The 23159-nt window shown below is 33.1% G+C and overlaps 1 pseudogene; it reads left to right on the plus strand.

The window, feature by feature from the left end:
• Positions 1-301: 301 nt before the first annotated feature.
• On the plus strand, positions 302-22651 carry LOC100722384 (pescadillo homolog; annotated as a pseudogene).
• Positions 22652-23159: the final 508 nt, after the last annotated feature.

Consider the following 23159-nt stretch of genomic DNA (forward strand, 5'->3'; position numbering starts at 1 on the left):
TAACTAGCTATGCATCCTGAAGGGCTTTTGTCTGCAGGAGCCCAAACAGAAAAATAAAGTTAATGAAGGCGACACAGCAGCCTGAACCTTTATCTCATCAAAGACAACAAATTTCTCCTCCATGAACCCATTGTCAACAAATTCCAAGAATGCAGGATGATTGTTAAGAGGCTCTAGAAGGCCTATGAGAAAATCAAAGGGAACACTATGGAACATCTCCAAGACTACAAGCCCAATTAGAAACTTAACCATATCATCAAGGAGCAGGACATGTTCACTGACGTTCTACAGGATCTGAATGATGCCCTGTCCATGTGCTTCCACTTTTCCACCTTCCTGGAGGGGCAAGTGCCAGATGCAGACCATTCTGCTCTGCCTCCTGCTCACTGTGGAGTTCCTGCACATCACTGCCCCTGTTCTTTGCTCAAGGTCTTCCTGTCTATCAAAGGCACTTATGATTGGGCTGAGGTGCTGGACCATCCCATCACTTGGTTCACACCCTATGCTTTTTCCCATGATCACCTGCCAGATGTGGATTACAGGGTAATGGACACTTTCACTGAGTTCTATACCACCTTACTGGGCTTTGTCTGCTTCCTCCTCTCAAAGTTGCTCAATCTCCACTCCCGGCCAAAGCTCCAGGCTCAGGCTCAAGCACAAATGAAGGCAAAGGAGGATGCCCACACAGGGGACTCTGAGAGTTCCATGGAGAAAATGGTACCCTTCAGTGTCAGCCTCATCCTGTGGTGGTGTCTGCTGTGGAAGAGGAGACTGAGGCCCACAAGCTTCCTGCTTATAGGGAGATGGTGGTACAGGAAGAGTCACAAGAAAAACACAAGAAGCTCTTCGAGGACCTGAAGTTCTTCCTAAAATCGGAGGTACACCAAGTGAGTGGTCCTGTGCTTCATCATCCAAAGTTTTGCAGGGAGCACGTTCTAGGATAAGTATTTATGCACTGGGGACACCTATGATGTCACAGACTCCAGCATCACGCACAGATCACTGATCGACCCCGACAGTAAACCTCAATCATTGGCCGATTCTATTTGCAACCCCAGTGGGTGTTTGTCTGTGTTAACCCTGGCTCCTCCTTCCCTTGGTGGAGCACTTCCCTGGGGTGCAGGCACCCCACATTTTTGCCCCTCGTGTCTATGAACGAAGGAGATCACATCCCACCTGCGAAACTGAAGCTGCTGGCGCTGCAGTGAGGAAAGCACCCAGGAGAGTGGAAAGAGGCAGAAGAGGAGGAAGAAGAGAAAGAAGAAAATGATGGTGGTGATGATGAAGAAAAAGAAGAGGAAGAGGTACACCTGGAAGCCCTGGAGAAGCAGAGCATAGGGGATTGGGGATTTAGCTCAGCGCCATAGCGCCTGCCTTGCAAGCAGGCAGTCTTGAGTTCGATCCCGGTACCGATTTAAAAAAAAAAAAAAAAAAAAAAAAAAAAGGAACGAGAAGCAGAACATGGAGGAGCAGCACTTGGGGCAATGGAAGGCATCTTGAAGCAGGTAGACAAGCAGCGGCTGGCGCAGGAGCAGGAGAGGGAGGCCACATGCCTAACCATCACGATGAAATTGTGGGAGAGAAGTACCTTTACTAAGAGACCATATTTGACAAGAGGCACAAAATCAAGAGGCCAACAAATTGCAAAGAAGCACAAAGCCCATGATGAGGCTTTGAGGTCTGAGAAGACAGCCAAAAAAGCAAGGCCTTTGTGAGTGCTTGTGGCCATCTTGGAAGCTGGCCACAGCAGAGACAGGCCAATGGAACTAAGTGTCTGTTCTCCTCCCTACACTTGCCCTAGCTGGCCCCGGGATCATAGTGCTATCTGGTTGGGTGCATGGGCTGTCCAGGCTCCCGTGGACGGAGCTCCTTGCTGATGACTGAGCAGGAAAGAGGCCTTCTCAGGCTCTCAGGAGTCACTGAGCCTGGGCAGGCACCTGACACACCCCTCACTTGCTGCCTCCTTTACCCTGGCTTCCCATTGTTCCCATCCACATAACTGGACCTGTGAGCCTCAGGGTGCTGTGATGGAGTGAGGGTGGGAAAGCTTTTGACTAGACGTTTGCATCCAAAAATAAATGAAGAATTCTGGACCCACATATTTGCTCGCCTGTCTGAAATACTGAATGACTAATGAACAGATTAATCTAAATGCATTAAAAAAGAATTCTGTCATATCATAATCTATTTTTCCCTTATTCCATCACAATAAATGGCATCATCTCCCTACTATTCTAAATTAAAAACTTGTAATTTATCCTAATTCCATTATGTAATTAAAAGTAATTAATTAATTAAAAATATGTCCTTTTTCCTGAATATATTTCAATGTCATCCCATTTTTTCAATCTGCAAATCCAGTACACACTAATATGTATGCAATCTACCATATCCATGATATCTGCATCCATCCAAACAATTGCACATTGACAATACAAAAAACCACTGCATTGTTTTCTGTTATTATTCCCTAAAGAACAGAAGCCAGCCTCCAATAAAAGTCACATTGGAAAAATAAATTGCCAGTGTAACATCTTAAAAACACCATAAGGATAAAGGAAAAAAATGTTTAAAAATCTTTTTTGCTCCAGATTATCTGCTCCATCTGTAATTGCCCTCTAGTTGATGCTGATAAAAATGTCAATGTTCTTGTCTTCCCCTGTCATTCGCAAATGATATATAGACATATGAAAGGCCAACCAGACCTAGATAAATCTGTTTCTTCTTAAAAGCTATAAGTGTATTTTTTAAAGAAATAGATTTAAAAAAATAGATTAGGACTGATTCTTTAACATGAGAAAATACATTAAGTCGATGGTAAAATTGTGCATTTTGTTTGGAAAACATTTCTTATTACAACCATATGCCAAAATTCATAGGGATTTAAAATAAAATCTGTTCTAGATATAGGAAAGTTAAAAACATAGATCTCAAAACTATCAAATGATAAAATAGCAGATCAAGTTGCCAAAGGAATATTTTAAAGTATGTTTTGCTAATAGCTCTGAGTAGGACAAGGAAAAATATTTGGAAAGGAAGTTTAATACAGTCAAATATGGAAAGTTCAACTGAAAAGTTATTACAGGAAAATGTTAAGAAATTTACCTAAGATGCATCTGTTATAATTTTTTAAAAAACAAGATAAATAGAGGAGGCAAAAATGTACTAATGCCAGTTATTATTTTTTCTTATGAAAGAGCCAATAAAATATTCATGAAATTAACAAGATGTAATAGAAGCAAAATAAAAATATTCCAGACAAAATCTATCTTTCTGAGTCAAGGATCAGAAAACAAATTTAGAAGCAGGGAATATTTTTCGTGAAATATTACATTGTAGACCTAAAAGCTGGCCAGATTAAGGGGCCTTAACCTCTCAGTTTTTTCTTAGATTCCTGCCATACAAGTTATCATTAGTAAAACATGGAAACCTGAACAGAGGTTTCTCAGAAACAGTGTAAGGCTTGTCAAACAAATTGCATATCCTGGAGCTGAGGTTGTAGCTCAGTTGCACAATGTTTGCCTGGCAAATACAATGTCCTGAGTTTGATTTCTGATACCAAAAATAAACAAATGAATAAATAAATAAAAATGAATTGGGTTCACTTTAATGTGGTAGAAAATTGCAAAAGCTTTAATAAAAAACATTTAATCAACATAAAGTCTCAGTGGAAAATTTAAGAAAATTTATTCAATATATTTCATTTTAGTTACTACAAATCATCACTTTAAACTACAATTATATCTTACCTAAAATTTTAAAAAAGTAAAACTCAATCCAAACTTTTTGAATTTTGAGTAGTGAAGAAAAAGTTCTAGTAACATATACTTTAACATCTATGTTAACATAATAATTTTAATGAACTCTGAATTCTCCACAAGAAATTACAAATACAATCCAAACAGAATCATGACTCATATATATTGAGTTAAAAAAAAAAAGATTTAAAATCGTAAAAGACAAAATTCAGTGTGAGATAATCAAATCCATATATTCCTAACCAAATACAGCAAAATTGGTTTCATATGATATTCCTAACATTTATTAATCTATTCTTCAGTGTTTTCACTGATGATTTTTCTCATTCCCTCTTAATATTATATACATTTCTACATCTTGTTTAGGAAGCAATAATTCACATTTGTGTAACTTTTATATAATTTACATTGCCAACAATATTAATAGATTTTTCATGTTTAATACTTTACCTTTTCCGTTGTTGGTAGTTGTTACATTTCTGACTTATACATGGGAAAAACACCATTGGAATTAGTTAAGCATGTAGTGGGCACTTTATGCTAGTTAATAACACCATCATCATCATCATCATCACTGAGTGTAAAATCAATCCATTGACGCCAAGGAATTCCTAATGAAAGCAGAAAATGTATCCTAGATGTAAACATACATTTTTCAGGCTGACAGATCTGTGTTTATATGTGTTTGGAGAAGTCATTGTAATTTCATGGGAATGACGCAAACTTGATTTATAACAACTGCAGTGGCAACATAAACCCTCATATCAAGTCTATAATTAATGTCGCAGTGAAGTCTAAAAAAAGTTACTAAATTACTCAAAATGGGAGAAATACAAGGTGCAGCAACAGATAATGTTGTGAAGTTGGAAATTGATACATTGTGTATTGCTATAAATATAAACAAGAAAATCACAACCCAAAATTAATATTAGAGGAGTTAGAAAAACAACAGATTGTGGAGTTTTAAAATTTCTTTTCTTAATCAGTCTAGAAGCTGTGTCTAGTGATGCACACCTGTAATCCTAGAATTTGGGAGGCTGAGGCAGGAGGATTACTGCAAATTCAAGGCCAGCCTGGCCTACATAGTAAGACCTTGTTTCAATAATAATAATTAATAATAATAATAATAATAATGATAATGTCTACCCAAATTTTTTAACAGATGAGTATTTTAATTTGTGAGACATTGTCAGTATAATTTTAAGAACAAAGAAACAATGAGACCCTTGTTGAAAAAAGATCAGTGTATAAATTATCATTACTTACTATAAATTTCAATGTGAACTGTGAACTGTTTATATGAGCTTTTTCCCTCCCAAGAAATTAAATGCCCTGGCAAACGCTGGGTAGTCTCCCAATCTGGCATCCACTTAACTATTTGAAAATTAAATCAAAATATAAAATTTTGGCATGCCTAAGAGTATTTGGAAATAACATCATTGCCTGAAAATCTGGCTAGTCATAGGTTACTGGAAACCATATAATAGCTAGAAAATATGGCTTCCTCCTGTATATTCAGAAATTAAATCAGAACATAGTAACATAGAGTACCCAAAACCATCTTGGAAAGTCACCATAATGGAACCATTTGGAACAACTTTAAAATCTTTGGAATGACAGCACTGTCCAAAATTTGATACTCTACCAAAACCTCAAGTTTCAAAATAAGTGCCCTGATAGCATTTATAAACTCCCATGTCATTTTAATTTTAAAATTTATATAATTTTATATTTTGCATGATCTATGAAGATTACAATTTCTAGTTTATCTATCCACCTATTTATCTAAAATATTTTTCAGAGTAGGAGGAGCATTTTAGTGTTTGAAAAAAAGACAAAAATTGAGACTTATAGATAAGTTTATTTGCATGATGAACTAGGTCTAATGTATGGACATGATATTAAGACAAGGTAGTAAATGACTTATCTAACCCTACATTAGAATAACTAAACTAAACATGGAGAAATAAAGGAGAATGCATTGGTTTGCAACTCACGCCACCTCAAACAAGAAAAGTTACACATAGGGATACTACTGGCATGAAGTGTTAGATGGCACATTGGGACACAGACTTTTATTTGCATGACTATGTATACACTCTTGTCTGGAAGCTTATCTACACTCTGATTTGGTTTCACATTCACATTCACATTCTACCCATTGAAAAGAAATGGATGTATATTCCTTACCCAATTATTTGAATTTGGGGAAGAGAGGTAAGGAAGGCAGCAAATAGAAAAATTGTCTATTTGACTATTTTGACTGTGTTATGACTCCATGCCTTTACTTTACAAGATAGAACAATATAGTTTAGAATGGTTCACGAAGAGAAAAGATTAACAGTGGTTGCTAATAGTATTTAATTTTTTGAAATGTCATATGACATAGTTTAGACAAAATATTTTTATTGATATGTCTTCCATTCTTTTCTAACATAATTTTAGAAACTATTAGGAGAGTTAATTATAAAAATTAAAAATTTAACAAGAGGCATAATGGTAACCATTGTTGATCACCTAGCAATCCCTTTTTTTGTTTGTTTGTTTGTTTTTCATTTTATGCTATGATCATCCTCCTGATCTAACTGAGTGTTTTGCTTTGTCACATTGGGTTTTTCTTTGGTTCATCTTGTTTTGTGTTTTTTGGCCTTTTTAAAATCTTTTTTCTTTTCCTCTTCAAAGAAAAAGTTAAAACAACTGTGGACGTAATGGAAACTAAAATGTGTGATTGTTAGCATAAAAAAGAGAGGAAAGAAAGTGATCTAAAGGATATAACTGCAAGTTTATTTAAATGTGTAGGATAGAGAACCATATTGCCGAGTTTTTCTTGGATCATTGAACAGAACTGACTGCAATCTCACTGTATTAATCTCCACTTTGTATGCTTTAATTTTGTAATCTTACAAACAGCTGTTTGTAAGATGACAATGTGTGATCTATTAACTGGTAAACTCTTACTGTATATTTTTTCTCTTGAAATTCTGTATTACTTCTAGGCTTTTACTGTCTTGCTTCGTTTAGTTTTTTTCTATTTAAATAAAAAAAAATTAAATATTAGTCGTTGCAAAATCATCTCCCCTTTTTGTTCTTCAAAATATGACTTTAAATTGTCTCTCTAAAAATAAAATATTTAGGTTGACTAAAGTGTACAATAGTGAACTTTTTAGAATGTTTTTCTCTCAACTTTTTAATTTTGAGACTTCTATATGAAAATAAAGCTGTAAAAATTAATAGAGTTCCTTTAACTCTTTACCCATATTCTCCAAGAAGGAACCACGTTTTATTGGTTTCTTTCAGAAAACTGGATATCTATATGTAACAGATTGAAAATAGGGCCCTTTTACATCGTACAAAGATCAGTTCAAAATGGATATCAGACCTGAAACTTTGAAACTTCTAGAAGAAAACATTTGGAAACACTTGAAATCACCACACAGACAAATACTTCTTTAAAAAGCCTTCAATAGCACAGGAAATAGCAAGGACAAATAAATGGCACAATATAAAATTTAGAAGCTTCTAAAAAGCAAAGGAAACTATAGAGTGAAAATGGCCTATATAATGGGAGAAAATCTTTGGTAGATGCTCTGCCAGCAGAGTAACTTTGCAGCTACAGAAAGATCTAAGAAACTTAGCATGGAAAACTAAAGAAATAAAATATAGAAAAATATCAGGTCCTGACCTAGATCCCTAATAGCCCAAACAACTGTATGGCAGAGGTTTAAATAAAATAAGACACATTATATGATTTTAGGGCTCCAGGAGGGTCAAAACCCTTTATCTGAGCCCTAGACTCTGAGAGCTAAGACAAAGACTTTTCTGGACCAGCCCACTTTATTTATTGGGTTCATCAACAAGAGGTGGGGAAACTGGGGAAAGCACTGGAAATGAGCATGACCTTGTGTGTCATTTCAAAGACTTCTCCCAGTAGTATATTATGCCAATTTAGGAGAACTGTTTATCTCCTAGATAACATTTATGGTAGAATGGAGACTGCAGGAGTGAAATTCCTTCAGCTGCAGCCTCTATTTACTTAATTAGTGTTGGAGCCAACGTGTCTTCAGCTGTGGCCTTATTTTGCCATTTGAGGTATCTCTGGCCTCAGAGGCCACTGTAGGCCTCAGCCAGGACCAGTGATTCATAGAGGTTCACTTACTATGAATCAGCTCCCCTTGCCAGGCAAGGGCCCTAGTCCTAGGACAGACTCACAATAAACATAGAGAAAACAAAATAGATAATTTTACATCTTGCTCAGAGCTGCTGAATAGTGGTCTCCAACAACAACAACAACAACAACAACAACAACAAAAAAAAAAAAATAGAGAGAGAGAGATAGCCATGTCAATAGATGAACAATTGAACTGGGCAGCTCTGTGTCAAAAGAAGAACATATGGTCAGTAAGCAGATGAAAAAAAAAAAATGTTCCACACCTTTAGCAATTAGGAGAATGCAAATCCAAAGCACACTGATTTTCTGTTTTACCTCATCAACAATAAAATGGTGAATAAATAACCTCAGTTGAGTATGGGAGGCAAAAGAACAATTCTACACTTTGGATGGAAATGCAAATTTACATAATTATTTCAGTATGGCAATTGTTTAAAAAGATAAAAGTAAAACTACCATAAAACTCAGCTACATATTTCTTGGTACATACCTGAAGGAATTAAAATCAATATACTATAGTGACACCTGCATATCCATGCTTTTAGGGGGACAATTCACAATAGCCAGTATACGGAATTAGTCTATACGTCCATCAACAGATAAATAAATAAAGAAAATGTGGGGTATATTTACAATGAGACATTATCTGTAAAAAAAAGAATGAAAATTTGCAACTTCCAGGAAAAGGGATAGAAGTGGGGATCATTATGTCAAGCTAAATAATTCAGACTTAAACAAGTATTATAGTTTCCCTGATATATGTAACCTAAGAAACAACAACAGCAATGACAAAGACAACAAAAACAACGTGAAAATGGGAAATATTAGACATGAGTAAAGGAATAGTAAGCAATGGAATGTAAATGAATATAATAGTGGTGACGGACCCAATGAAAATACATTGTATAATTATGAAAATATTACCTTTAAACTTAATAATTTGCACAATTAATAATCTCTAAACATTGCATTAAAATAAATCAGTTATATTAAAAGGGAGATGAAATGATTCTCCATTTGGTAAATTAGGTGTTAATTGCATGTTTTATGTAGAAGACATTGTTTTAAATTAAAAACAATTTGTGTAAAACATTACATCAATATACAGGAATGATTGTACTCTATCAGTGACATACTCTATTTGAATTTAAAATTTTTCTTTGAATCAGCTTAATAGTGATATCAAATAACAATAGTAAGTATCTGAGGCTCTAACCTGCCTTATAAAAACTAGATTCTTCAACCTATAGTTTATAGTTTTAATAGCTCAACCAGCTGAAGAACTAATTCAATTGACACATCTGAAATTTAATTATGCCACAGTATTACTATATTACTGCTCAAAAATGACACTAATTTTTTATTATTATGTTAGTTTGTGCAGTGTATCATGTAAACAAACGTTCATGGAGTTAGCACATGTATGCAATGTGTCTTAATCACATTTTCCATCCCCTTTCCCTTCTTCATTCTCCCTCACCCACCCTTTGATCCTCTTTCTTTCTTTTGTACATTTGCAGCCCATAATTTTTGGTGTGGAGGAGGTCCAAATATGTTGCCCTCTAGTTTATTTTTCCATCCCTTATTCCTTCCGTTCCTCCCTCTTTATCCCCTTCTCCTCTGAAAACAGTTTATCCTCCTACTACTTATAATCTATTTTTTATTTTGATCTTTATTTTTACCCTAGGTTTCTCATATTAGAGAGACAATGCACTTAACCCATGTGTCAGATTCAATTCGCTTAGCATTATGATCTCAAGGTACATCTATTTTTTTATGAATTTTTATTATTGTATGTTGGTGATATTTAATAATTGCATTCATCTTGAGGAAATGGTATATATACTTGTCACATAATACTTGTTACAAAATTTATGCATGTCGCAGGTATGCACATGATATTCAAACATTGTTCACTGTAAGGAAACATACAGAAATATTGTTTTTAGCAAACTAAGAAATTCAAGCAATAAATTACTTATTTTAAAATATCTCAATGAATTGTGTTTCTCACACATTCAAATCATTTGTTAAACAGAAGTAAATCTTTCATATCCTACATTTGCAGACTCATTTATTGGGCCAATACCATCCCTAATAAGAATATGAAAATGAACTTAAAATTAATTAGACACAAATGTCTCTCCAAGAAACATATGCAAACATTTTTGAAAGAAGACAACCTTTTATAATCAATTGGAATTTATCCAAGAATTGTAATGATGTTGCTTTTTTAAAGAAAAACAAACAAAAAAGACAGAACAAAAAAGAAATTTCTACAGTAACTGTAACAATGAACAAATTCATATTCTTTTCCATGAAATTAAAATTATTGCTTTCTTAACTTCTTTTAGTATTCACCTGTGAAATCATATGGTCTTAAAAATGTGTGCTTGAAAGAGCTTTATATTAATTTAAGATTTGGCATGTATAATACATATTATGCATATTTCATGCTATATTTCTCTCTGTATTAGCATGACTAGGTTATGTTTTTGGTCCACAGGTATGTTTTATTTACTTATCACATACTGGCAGAAAATTATCTATAGTAGTGCTTTGCATATCTTAATTTTGGAATCTAAAGGATTGTCTCCTCCACTCATGTTGATAACTGATATTTGCTATATAGTTTTAGTGATCTTAAAATTAACATTAATGTTTTCCGAAACCTGACTTAACCTTTGTTAATTTTATCTATTATAATTTTTACTTTCTTTGGAATTTTCTGTTTATACTTTTGTAAGTCCCTTTGTTAATCTAGTATTGTTTGTAATTCCCCATTTCTTAAATCTTTTTTAAAAATTTCCTCCTTTGTTATTTTTTCTTCTATATTTTCTTTTCTCTCCCTTTTCTTATTTCCCTTCTTCTTCCCATTTTCTTTCTCTTTTCATGACTTTTTAATTTTATCCTTTCCAAATGTATTTTTATCTAAAAATTGTTCCTTCCTTGTATGTACCCAATTTTGAAGTGACTTTATTACATTACAAAACATTTTACTTTCTTTTGTAATTTCTATTGTGACTTCCTGGTTATATGATTTGCTTAATTTAAATATATTTAATAATTACCTAAATTCAGAGATTTTATTCTGTCATTTCAATAAATTGATTTTCAACTGATAAATAAAATTTATACGTATTAAGGAGGTCCTATTGAACTTTTTATCACTATCTGATTTTTATATATGTGCTTGTCTGCATATATAAAATTTGGACCATATTTTATAGTATATTTATTTTTGAGCATATCATAAACTTCATAATGATGAGCTATGAGCTAGCCATGCTAGATGATACGTTATAAATTTCTAAACGTTCTTTTTTAAAGAGTGACAAATTTTGTTAATAACTATCAAGTAAATAGCTAGCAGATCTTGTTGGGCTGTCATACCGTTTCTATCATTTACCTAAAGATCTTCCTTTATGAAATTTTGCATTTTATTTTAGGCCCAGAGTATATAGCTTCTTTTCTATGTTGTGCTCCTAATTCCTAAACTTGTCTCATGAACAGCAAGACATACATTAGACTTCACTTCTCAGGCTACGGTATGATTGTAACTCTTCTTAGCCCTAAAAACATCCTCTCTATCTGTGCTCACATCTCAGCAATTATAATAATCGGCTGGCCGCACAGTATCCCTTGGATGTATAGTTTAGTTCTCACCCAAAATGTCACAGTAAACTTCCCCAGAAACTGCTGGTCACCTGCTTTGACCAATTCATTGTCACAAATTTGAACCAAAAATCTAGTTACTTAGTCACTTTGGACTTGGGAACTTTCTTAGTCCAGTACGTGCTTAGAGTTTTGCTTTGTCTTTACTTTCACCAGATACAGTGTATACAAAAACGAAAAAAAAAAAAATACACATAAGAAAAAGAGTCAAGTTATACCATGTTCAGGTACGTATCATATATGATGAAGGTGATCATTATACTACACCAATAAAAAACTGGGTTGATTCTTATAATGTGGAAGTAGTGTATCCCACACTGGGTTTGGCTCAAATTCATTCCATTTATCTATTCTATAACAAATCACTCTAAATTTTAGCGGTACAAACAACTCAATTCATTTTATTTCTTATGTTTCCTATGCATCAAGAACATGGAAAAAATTAGATTCAATGGTTTTGTTTTATGATCTGTCATGCAGCTTTTTGCAAATAGTGATTGAAGGGAACTGCAGTATTACTAACAAATGAATAAAGAAAATATTGACTATTGTATATGCAATTATTGGATATTCTGACTTAGAGGAACTAATGTTTTGTCATGTATAATCACTCTGTTACAAAACTGAGCTATTCACTAGTTTCTAATACTACAGTTGGTGGTAGATATATAAAATTGAAATGCTAAAATGACAATTATCTTTGAACATTTTGTACAAAAGTGAAAGTCAATATACAGTGAAAAGAAATGTAATACTTTGGGACAAGCATGTATTTTTCAGAAATTTTTGAATTACTTAGAGATGGATAATCCAACAGAGCCTTTCTTATAATCCTTCCAGCAAGAGTATACGTACACAACATTGCACTAATACTGCATAAATAAAGCTTACTTCTTTAATATGAAGTCCAATCGTTAAAAAACAAGTCCCCAAAGACTAGCTTGGAATGTGTGATTGTATTATTAAAAATGGTGAGAGTGACTCAATGGATCCAAGTAAAATTTATCATAATTGAAGGAAATAGTACTTATATACTTGTGTTTGCTAGAATCACTGTGCTTCTCCATGATAAAATCTTAATGAAATGTGCCTACATATGTTGGTTCATGCATATGAAACATGCATCACACATGCTTATATCTATTTGAGGATAACAAACATGAGCTGTAAATCCCATAGAGAATAGTAGGCAGTTTCAATAATGCCAATAAATTCTGAGAACATGATAAAGAGAACATGATAAATACAATATTATATATTTATAAGTGCTTGCCTGGCAAGTGCAAGGTCATGAGTTCTATTCCTGATACAAAAAAAAAAAAAAAAGACAAATCAACAAAAACAATATTATATATTTAATTTTGTGCTCTATTTCAAGTGGATAAAGTAGGTATTTTGAATATCTCATTTACACTCATTGGATCTTTATTAGCTGAGGTCCATATGTGTTATTTTTACCTTTCTTTTAAAGAGCTGTCAAATATAGGCAAGTGCTTCTCTTAGGGTTAGAGAAAAAGATTCAATAGACTGTAAAATAGGCCTGTGTCTAAACTTTAATTTCTAATTATTTATATTACTTAAGACCAGTGCTTCACATGATTATTAGTTTAAGGAGTCTCCTTTGGATGGTTGATGACACAGTGCAATCAGCCTAATGACCTGAATAAAGCTGATAGTGTAGTCTCAGATCAAGGACATCGCAGACAAGTACTAACTCAAATAGTCAACAAAAGGAATATATCCGTCTTTCGTCCACCATTTGTTCTACTGAGGCTTTCAAAAGATTTGATAATGTTCACCTATATTCTGAGGGAAATGTGCTTTAACTAAATCCACTAATTCAAATATAGAATATCAAAATTTCATTGAAAAGTAATTGCCTACACAAACACTACTGCCTATAGAAATAGTACTGTTGCATTCTATATCAGAAAATACTATACATAAAATTAATAGTCTCCAATTTAATTATAGAAATTATTGAATATCACAATAGCAGGTGGAAATGCAAATCTAGGAGCTATTTATAATTATTTGAAATTTAAAAAAGCTTTCAAAATACAAACTACAGTAAAATATATATGATGTAGACTAGTGTTGTAGTTAGAGGTTTGTAAAGAGAACAAGACAATACAATACAGGATATATAATTTATGGTATTATTTTATGATCATAACGTGAAGAGTCAAATACAAAGAAAGTGCAAGAAATCAAAAGACCCAGAGAATCGCGAAGGGCTTTGATCCCACAATGTCCTACATGAATCTAGCTGAATCTAGAGTCTATGACAATTCAACTGCAGATCTAAAGCCACTAATAAAAAAGCCTGTTCACACTCTGTGCTGGGAATATCAAAAGTCAGCAGTGAAAGCTAGAAAATCTATGCCAGTGGAACAGAGGATCTGTGCCAGAAGGTTGAGGTTTTGTACTGGAGTCAAGAAGTGACACTCAAAATAAGTTCCCTGAGAAGAACCATAGCCATTCTCAGTGACAGCAAGGTCCTGAGCTCCTCCAACAATGAGAACATCCAAGTTCATATCAGGAAGTCAGCGTGACAAGCTTTTCCTGGAGATTGAACAGATCGTGTCATCCCCTCTGCAGCCAGGAAGTGATTCTCAAGTGAACACCAGAGCTCCCTAAATGTGAACTGCAGCCATTCTCAATGACAAGATGCCAAGCTCCTCCTATGAAAACAGCCAAATTCATATCACGGTGGCCAGCATGACAAGCTACTACAAGGGAACCAACATCTCCAAGCAACAACACTTAGGAAAACCCAAACTGCTACTCTTCCTCTCCAAGTCTTCTTTTTATGATGGCAACAGTCTTCAGGTAGACCATCCACATGCAGCACCATGCTGATTCAGTTCAACGGATTTTTAAGTTGACTATCAGTTTTCAACCATCATAACTAGGAATAAGAGACCAAATTCTAGCACCATCATTTTCTGACACATATATTTTATGTGCTCATGGGCAAGCTCATCCTTTAGAAGAATAACATATCCTCTGTGACAACACCGAAGAAATCTCTACTAAAGTTCATGTGTTTGAAAATACCTACTAGTAATTCTGACTACCACTGATTTTTATATCATAGTTTAAAACTTCTTTCACCTACTATTTGATTTAAGATATTGTGTTTCAATTTTAAATGAAAGTATCAATTTTCTTTCTTATGCACAATATTTTGAGAGATATTGCTTATAAAAGAATAAATTTTACTTCCATTTGCACATAAAGAATCAATGTAATATTGAATAAGATCAATCAATATTGCAAATCTATTCTTAGAAAAAATGATTACTAATGTCCTTTGTCATTCTCTGACTGAGAGGCAAAAACAGTGGGGAAAGTTCTCATTGTTAAGCACTTTTTCCCATTATGTCATAAAACACCTTCTCATAATTTTCACCTTATGTAACAGTTTTAGTAACAATACCTGATGAGAAACAATGAATCTTGATGAAAAATTATATACTATTTTGCAAGTTTTAGAAAATAATAACACTGTCAAAGTAAGTACCATCTTCTACAGGCATTGAGACATAAATCAGAGAAAAGTTCTCTGGAAATTTTTCATTTAAAAGAAAAAAAAAAAGCATAGTAGTAACCTGCAAATATATCATTATTTCCAGTAGGGCTACTTGAGATACAGTTATCTAAGATGATGTTCCTGTGGTTAGAGTGGTCCTTAGACTCAATGTGACTGGTGTTCCTATTAGAAGACATAGAGACACAGTCCCACACTCACAGGGGAGATGGTTATATGATCACAGAAAATGGAGTGAGAAATTGGAGGATGCTAAGGCCTCCTGCCAATGGCCAGAACCTCCGAATAAGCAAGTTGAGATAATTCTATAGAGCTTCTGGAGGATATGGCCCCAAGGATACTTTTGAGTTTAGAATTCCAGCTTGCGGGGCTGGGGATTTAGCTCAGCAGCATAAGCACCTGCCTTGCAAGCAGGCAGTCGTGAGTTCGATCCCTGGTACCGGTAAAAACGAAAAAGACAAAAAAAAAAAAAAAAAAAAAAAAAAAAAAGAATTCCAGCTTGCAGAACTGTGAGAAAACATTCTGTTATTTTAAAGCAACACTTCGTGGTACTTTGTCACAGCACTGTAGGAAAGTAATGCATTTTTTCAATGGTTTTGTATTTATTCATAAATAATTAACCATTTTAATCATCTTGTACTAATACAAAATACACTTTTTGCCTGAAAACCACTTTGTACTCAACAGAGTGGCATTATTTATCACCTATTTTAGTTAGAATCTATTGGTGTTTACATTTTTCTGAAAATGTCCTTATTTGTTTGAATTTCTGTAAAGTACTTCAGTGAGTACTTGTTAAAAGAAGTGATTAATGTCTTGAGTAAAGTAACAAACAAGCTTGTTATTAAATTCATCTTGAGACTTTTAAAGTTCTGTCATTTGGAATTTTGCTTAAGAATGCTGTGAATATTAGCACAATAAATGGAATGCTTTTTCTTTACCTTTTTTTTATTTATTTCATCTATTTTTATCTTAAGCTATAAGGCAAGATTTTATATTCTTTTTAGAGACCTTATAGTAAACAAAGAGAAAGATACTTGTAAAGTACAAATGAATATAACAGATATTGGTTAGACCATATTTAATTTTATTCAAAAACAGTTTTTCTCAGTTATTTTACACCTAATAAAACATACTTGACACATATGTCTGGGGTAACCCACTGATATGACTGATTCTTCATATTGTATAAAATGAATAGTTTCTTTATATCATTAGAATAAATATTTTCATGAAGGCACAATTTAACCTTTTCAATTTTCCACTGTGGCACCATTTAATCTTTTGAAATTTAAGATAAGTTCCTTTTTCAAAATTTTAAACTGAAAATCCTATTTATATAAGCATTGATAATATTGGGACAGAGTAGTCTAGAAGTTCTGAATGCTAAGCAGCAAGGGCGATGCTTTACTTATGTATCAATATTCCTGCTTGGATTAGTTACTTTGCTCATTGAGATAAAATACCACCCAAACTTGCAGGAGGAAAGGTTTATTTTGCTCACAGTTTGTAGAAGTTTCAGTGGTATCAGAGAGAAAAAAAGTCTATGGTGGGCAAAAGGCAGCAAAATAGTGAGGGACAATCAGCTCCTTCTATCCCTGTATTTCATCCAGGCGACTAAGGGTGGGTAGCACTAACACCCTTAATCCTAGTGACATTGTTCCTAACATTGCACTGTATCAATTCCAGAGTCACATAATCCAGATGCAGCTAATTCTGAAAAAGGTGCCCTGTATGACAGCATGAGGGATAGGAGGGACATCTAAACACAAGCCACAAAAGTGTTTAAATGGTTTCCATGGTGAAATTCACATGATTTATCTGCCAAACAGTTCATTCCATGAGCCAATAGTATAAAACTGAGATGCAAATTAAGACTTTTAATCAGTATTGAAATTTTGACATTTTTAAATGCTTAGAGAATATGAAGTGGTTTGATTCAGTTGTTGAGAGATGGTGTGCCTTATTTTGAATAATCTTAGAAATAGTAGTTCCAGTCATCAATTTTGTTTTTAATGGTGAAATAATTTCTATCAAAGTATTAAAAACCAAACTTTTTAGTATGCCAAATTATATGGATTTCCTATACATTACTTTTATAACATTTCTATTCAACAGCTAATTAAACTCATAGTAACATTAACTGGTAGTAATGATGTGTAGTAAAAATTCATGTCATAAACAAATTTGGCATAACAAAATTTAGGTGGCTGAGTTTAACAATAAAAGTCAAATCATCATGGAAAGGTACATGAAAACAAACTCTGCTACCCTTACATTTCTAAAAAGACAATCTTTTTCATTTCTGCAATTGTATTTTATACAATGCTTTAAAAAATCAGTTCTCTTATAACTGATAGTATTAATTTGCAGCAAATGTTTAATATAATATATTTCAAGAGGCAATACCCTCATGCGTAAATTTATGTCTAAAGTTTAGTATATTCATTTACAAGATTATACCCTTTTAATCAAATTTATATTAAATATTATATAAGATGTTTTCTTAAAATAACATTTATGTTTACATCTATGAGCCTAAGAGCTGTTGTAAACCATTTAATGTTGAAGTCTTTTTACAAATGTTACAAATGATTTACAAGCACTGTTTCATATGAAATTTCATAATTGAAAATTCTTATATTCAGTTTTTCTCTCAAAATTAAACACAATTGAACACATCTAATCATTTTTATTTCACAAATTCCTTGTACACTGAATACTTGTACTCAGTATTTAAATGTACAATCACTTTCAGTAAACATTAACTGTGACCTGGATATATAAAAGAGACCAAAATTATCAAAATGTATCTAAGTATGCACACTAACACATGTGAAAACGTTGCTACTGATCCTTGAAGAAGTGCTTCAATTAAATAACTTGACATTCATTTAGTTATGTATCAAGTACATAAAGTAAACATTAATTTAGCCAGTTTTTGTGATAGAGTAACATATTGAAAATTTGAACTAGAAATAATATTGTGACTACAAGACTATACCTGAAAAGTAATATTTTCTTCTGCGCTTCATAGTAAAAGACAGAATGCACAACCTGAATCATATTTAGTGGAAATCAATCATAGTTATGGAGTAGTTGTTATCAATCCAAATATAGTGAGATCTTTATATTTTACATTTTCATTGTCACACTGGATAACAAGCAACTAATAGAAAAAATTCTGTTCACACACAACATACGCATCTCTTCTGAAGTATTTTCTGTAAGACAAGACAAAGAATAAATGTTGTGAAGGTTTAAAATTTATTAAATTTTATTAAATAAATTTATTAATAAATTAATAAAATTTATAAATAAATAAAATAAATTAATAAAATAAATTTATTAATAAAATAATTAATAATTAATAAATTTATTTTATTAATAAATTTAATAAATAAATTTATTAGAATTTATTAAATAAATGTTGTGAAGGTTTAAAATTTATTAAATTAAAATTTATATAATAGAAACACAAAATATTTTACAGTTCAAGGATCATCAGAGTCTAGGAATAGTGATATATTTTGCTCAGCTAAGTTCTCAACAGGAAATCTTGCTTTTACTTCACTATTGATATTTTATAACAAATAGTGTGTGAAAACCATCCAGTTTTCCTCCCAAGTCTATGTACTTAGATTTAGTGACTCTAAACCTATTTTGCCAGACATTTTTCCAGTAATTGAGATTCTCATGATCAATGCATAATCTGTTAAACAGATGCTCTTCCTTTCTGTTTTTCTCTTTACACTTCCTTTGCCTTATTTGTCTTCACATTCTGTGAGAGAAAATAATGGCTCTAACATGGACTCATTATGTAAATGATAATACACTCTAGAGCCTGGAGAACTGAAAACTTTTGTTATGCTTGCCAATTGAGGATTGCTCTGGTTTTATTGGAATACATTTTAACTTAGTATATGTAAAATAATATATCTTTACATATATGACAAAATTTCTTTATTTTAATGTAAGTTGTAATATATTAATGATAGAGTATTTACACCAATTTTCTTCATTTTTATGTAATTTTCATATTTACAATTATCAAAAATTATTCAATTTATGTGTGCAATATTTTTGATTATTGAAAATAATTCTGTTTCATTAAAGAAGCAGCATGCAATTTCACATAATAGAGTTGTTATGGTAGACTGATCAATAATCATCTTTAGAGGGAATGCCCAGCTGAACTGAGTCAGCATGGTTCTGAGGTTGCAAGAGCCACCTGAAGATTGTTGCCAGAATGGCGTAAAAGGAGAACAAGATGGAAAGACTGTATGATGCTAATTTTCATGACAAAATTGCTTTTGTATGGTTTTTCTTCAAAAAGTTTTGGCTGTAGTCTTCCTTTGGGAGAGCTTCAATACTTACTTTCACCTTGGACATCATTTTCTGACTTTAAGGACAGATCTATCAGACTGCTGGTATAGATCCTTCACCATGCTGCATACATGTTTTCTAGCTTCCACCACTTGGGCATTTCCAGTGCTGATCCTTGATGGGGACTCCTGTGGGGCTGCACTGAGCTCTAAGATCTGTAATAAATATTTCAGGTCTCTAGACATAGGCCAAAGTCTGCACTCTTCTACATCTAGTAAACAGTGGACATGCAATTATGCAGTTAATCTTTCTTTTTATTTGCCTAAATTTTTAAATAGATTGCAGCTTTAAATAGTATTGTAAGTTTTCAGTCAACACTTTAAAACTTATACATACTGAACATTGTCCATTAGTTACTTTGCTTGGATAATTTATCCTGTATCTTAATATCATGGAATTTGATGCCAGTTAGATGATTTTTATGTCAAATTCAAACTTACCATTTTCAGACTGTTTTTGTCAATATATGTTTAGTATTTGTCAGTTTTTAAGATCTGAGGTTGAAATGAAGTACGTGGTGTAATATGTTGCGTTCCACCAAAGAAACAAGTTTATAGTCATCAAAATGGTGAGAATAAGAGCTGAGATAAAAAGATGTGAAGCTGAGCACGAAGCATGCCTGATTCTGTTTTCCTTGTCTTCTTAATTTCTTAAAAATTACTTTAAAATACATAAACTGTGGTCTTGTTTTCAGCAACTTTATAATACTGCACAAGGGACAGTTTATTCAAATTAGTGAATGGCCAACTTTCCTACACTTTAACATTTTCTACCTTGCATAACGTTGAAAAGTTATTTTATGCCCTTAATATAACATTAACATAAGAACATTGAACGATATTGTATATGAGGTAGCACTCATGTAGTAATATTAGTAATTAAGTATATTATACCTGGAAAATAAATGCATCATAAAGATTAGTCCTATTATAGATTGGATTCCACCCAAAGTCTTGGTGACTGCCATACACAGGACATATTTTCTAAGTGTAGAAAGAGAACTATCAGCTTTGCAACATATATCTGTACTGCTTTATATGAGAAATATCTTTACCACTCATACAGAGCTTATTTATTTGAAATCACTATCCTCCTTTAAGGGTCATAACTCCAATTATATAGAGAAATGAGTGGTATAGGGGAGATTAAACTTTTCTTAAATAGCCATTGTTTCATCCAAACCATTCAAGATGGGGCTAATAATTAATTTATAGGCTAATAAAAAGACCTTGTCAAGAACACAGGTAGAGCTAGGCGTGGTGGCACATCGCTATAATCCTAGCACTCTGGAGGCTGAGACTGGAGCATCCCCATCACTTTGAGTCCAGCCTGGGCTACAAATTAAGTTCAAGACCAGCCTGAACTGCATACTGAAACCCTGTTTCAAAAAGACCAAGGGAAAGGGAGACTGAGAGTGAAGAAGACTGGGTTTAGTTCTCAGTATTAGAGAACACAGATAGACTAGCTGAGTGTGATGGCACACCTTTATAATATTTGTACTCTGGAAAATTGAGGCAGGAAGATTACAAGTTTGAACCTAACCTGTGCTCTTGGAAACATAGGAGGTACCTGTATCAAAAAGAAAATAAAATTGTAGTGGTAAATTCTAGATATACATAATGATCACATTCATAATAAGGAATTGATACCTATACATGATATAGCTTTATTCTTCTTTTGTTTTCCCATTCCCTTCCCCTCCCTTCAGACTCTTTCCCTCACCTTATTCACAAAGATTTCTTTCCACTTTATCCTCTTTTCATTTTTTCTTTTCTCACCCTTCCTTCCCCATTCCTCCCTCACTAGTTCCCTTTTCCTCTTGAACAAAGTATTCCTATTTCATAATATTCATTGAACATTTATTCTTTCAATTTCTCACAGCAGAGATAATGTAATATTTACATATGTGCACCATATCTGTTTCACTTAATAGAATGATCTCCAAGTACAACTACTTACCTCGAAATGTCTCAACTTTATTCTACTTTATGACAGAGTAGTATTGCACTGTATTAAAAATCTACATCTTTTTTATCCATGTATTGGTTGATGGTCATTTGGACTGTTTCCATGATTTAGCTATTACCAACTGTCCTGCTATAAACATGGGTATATATATATTGCTGTGGCATGATGTTTTTTTAATTCTTAGGAACATGTTAAGAAGGAGAATACTGGGTCAAATGGGACCTCTAATCGTAGATTGTTGAGAAATTTCTGCAATCATTTGCACAGTGGTTGTACCAGTCTATCCTCCCAGCAACAGTGAACAAGCATTCCTTTCATGACACAGCCACAGCACCATTGGCTATTGGTTATTTCTGTTTGTTTGTTTTTGATACTAACATTCTTTCTGGAGTGAGATGAAATCTCAGCATTGTTTCAATTTGCATTTCTCGAAAGAACAGTTTTATTGAACATTTTTAACGTATTTATTTGTCATTTGTATTTCTTCATCTGACAATCTGTATTCATCTCAGATGCTCATTTTTGAAAAGAAACTGAATTTTGAGGATCTGATGTTTTCAGTTCTTTATATGTTCTAGGTATTAGTGCTTTGTCTGAGGACGAGCTAGAAATTATTTGTCTCAATGTGTGAGTTCTCTCTTCCCTCTGGTGTTAATTTCTTTTACTGGACCAAACCTTTTTAATAAAATAAGTTCCTAGTTAGTGTTTCTGTTTTAATATTTCACTTTTCAATCCATTTTAGTTTTAGTTAAGTTCATAGTGATAGACACAGGTCTTTTTAAAATATTGTTTTCAAAGTAAATAATATGTTGTATGTATATATTATACATAAATACATACTATGTTAATTCAAAATAAGGATACGTTTGTAGCAAATGCGATAAAATTTAAAATGTGTTAATCAAGTAAAAAGTCATACAAAAATTTACTTTCAGTTTCTATTTTCAATAGCAATGTAAAAACAATGAATGTTCTTACTGAAAAAAATAATATATAAATCATTAATCAATTTTACTTGGAACTTAGAGGACTGAACAAGAAATTCTCCTGGTAAGCGGCAGCACCAGTGTGATCAAGCAGTGGGCGCGCCAGGAAGAGGACAAATCAGTGTCCTTACCACCACCATCATGCCACCCCATTTAACCACTGGATGGTGTTGAGGACAGCCCAGAGTTGATAGCAGCTAAAGCACATAAAACATATAAATGCTTGTATTGTTGGGTGGATTATGCTGACCTGAGGCCAGAGGTCTAAGCATCTCTTGGAAGGATGACAGCATACAATATAGCAAAAATGGGGGATTTCCTTCTGTCTTCTCTTTGAACGCAAATTGTTTTCACCGTTTTGCTTTGTTCTGATCAACTGTCTTGCTCTCTTCAATGTTCTGTTTTGATTGGTTTTATAATGCTCTGTTTTTGGTTTGATTTCATGATACTTGAGGGAATGGACAACTATTGTGAAGATAAGATATACTATGGAACCTATTATCCAGCTATCCTGCCCTGATGTTGGGTATCAATTTCACTGCATTGTTTTGATTGGCTTTGTTCTGTCTTGTTTTATTGTATTTTACTACCCCTTAAAATTAAAAAAAAAAACAGCATAAATCTACATAATTATGTACTTTTAATTTTCTCACCCGAATTTCATG

The sequence above is a fragment of the Cavia porcellus genome, unplaced genomic scaffold, assembly GCF_034190915.1.
Source record: "Cavia porcellus strain 051 isolate PalLab524CR breed Dunkin Hartley unplaced genomic scaffold, mCavPor4.1 scaffold_4, whole genome shotgun sequence".
Lineage (NCBI taxonomy): Eukaryota > Metazoa > Chordata > Mammalia > Rodentia > Caviidae > Cavia > Cavia porcellus.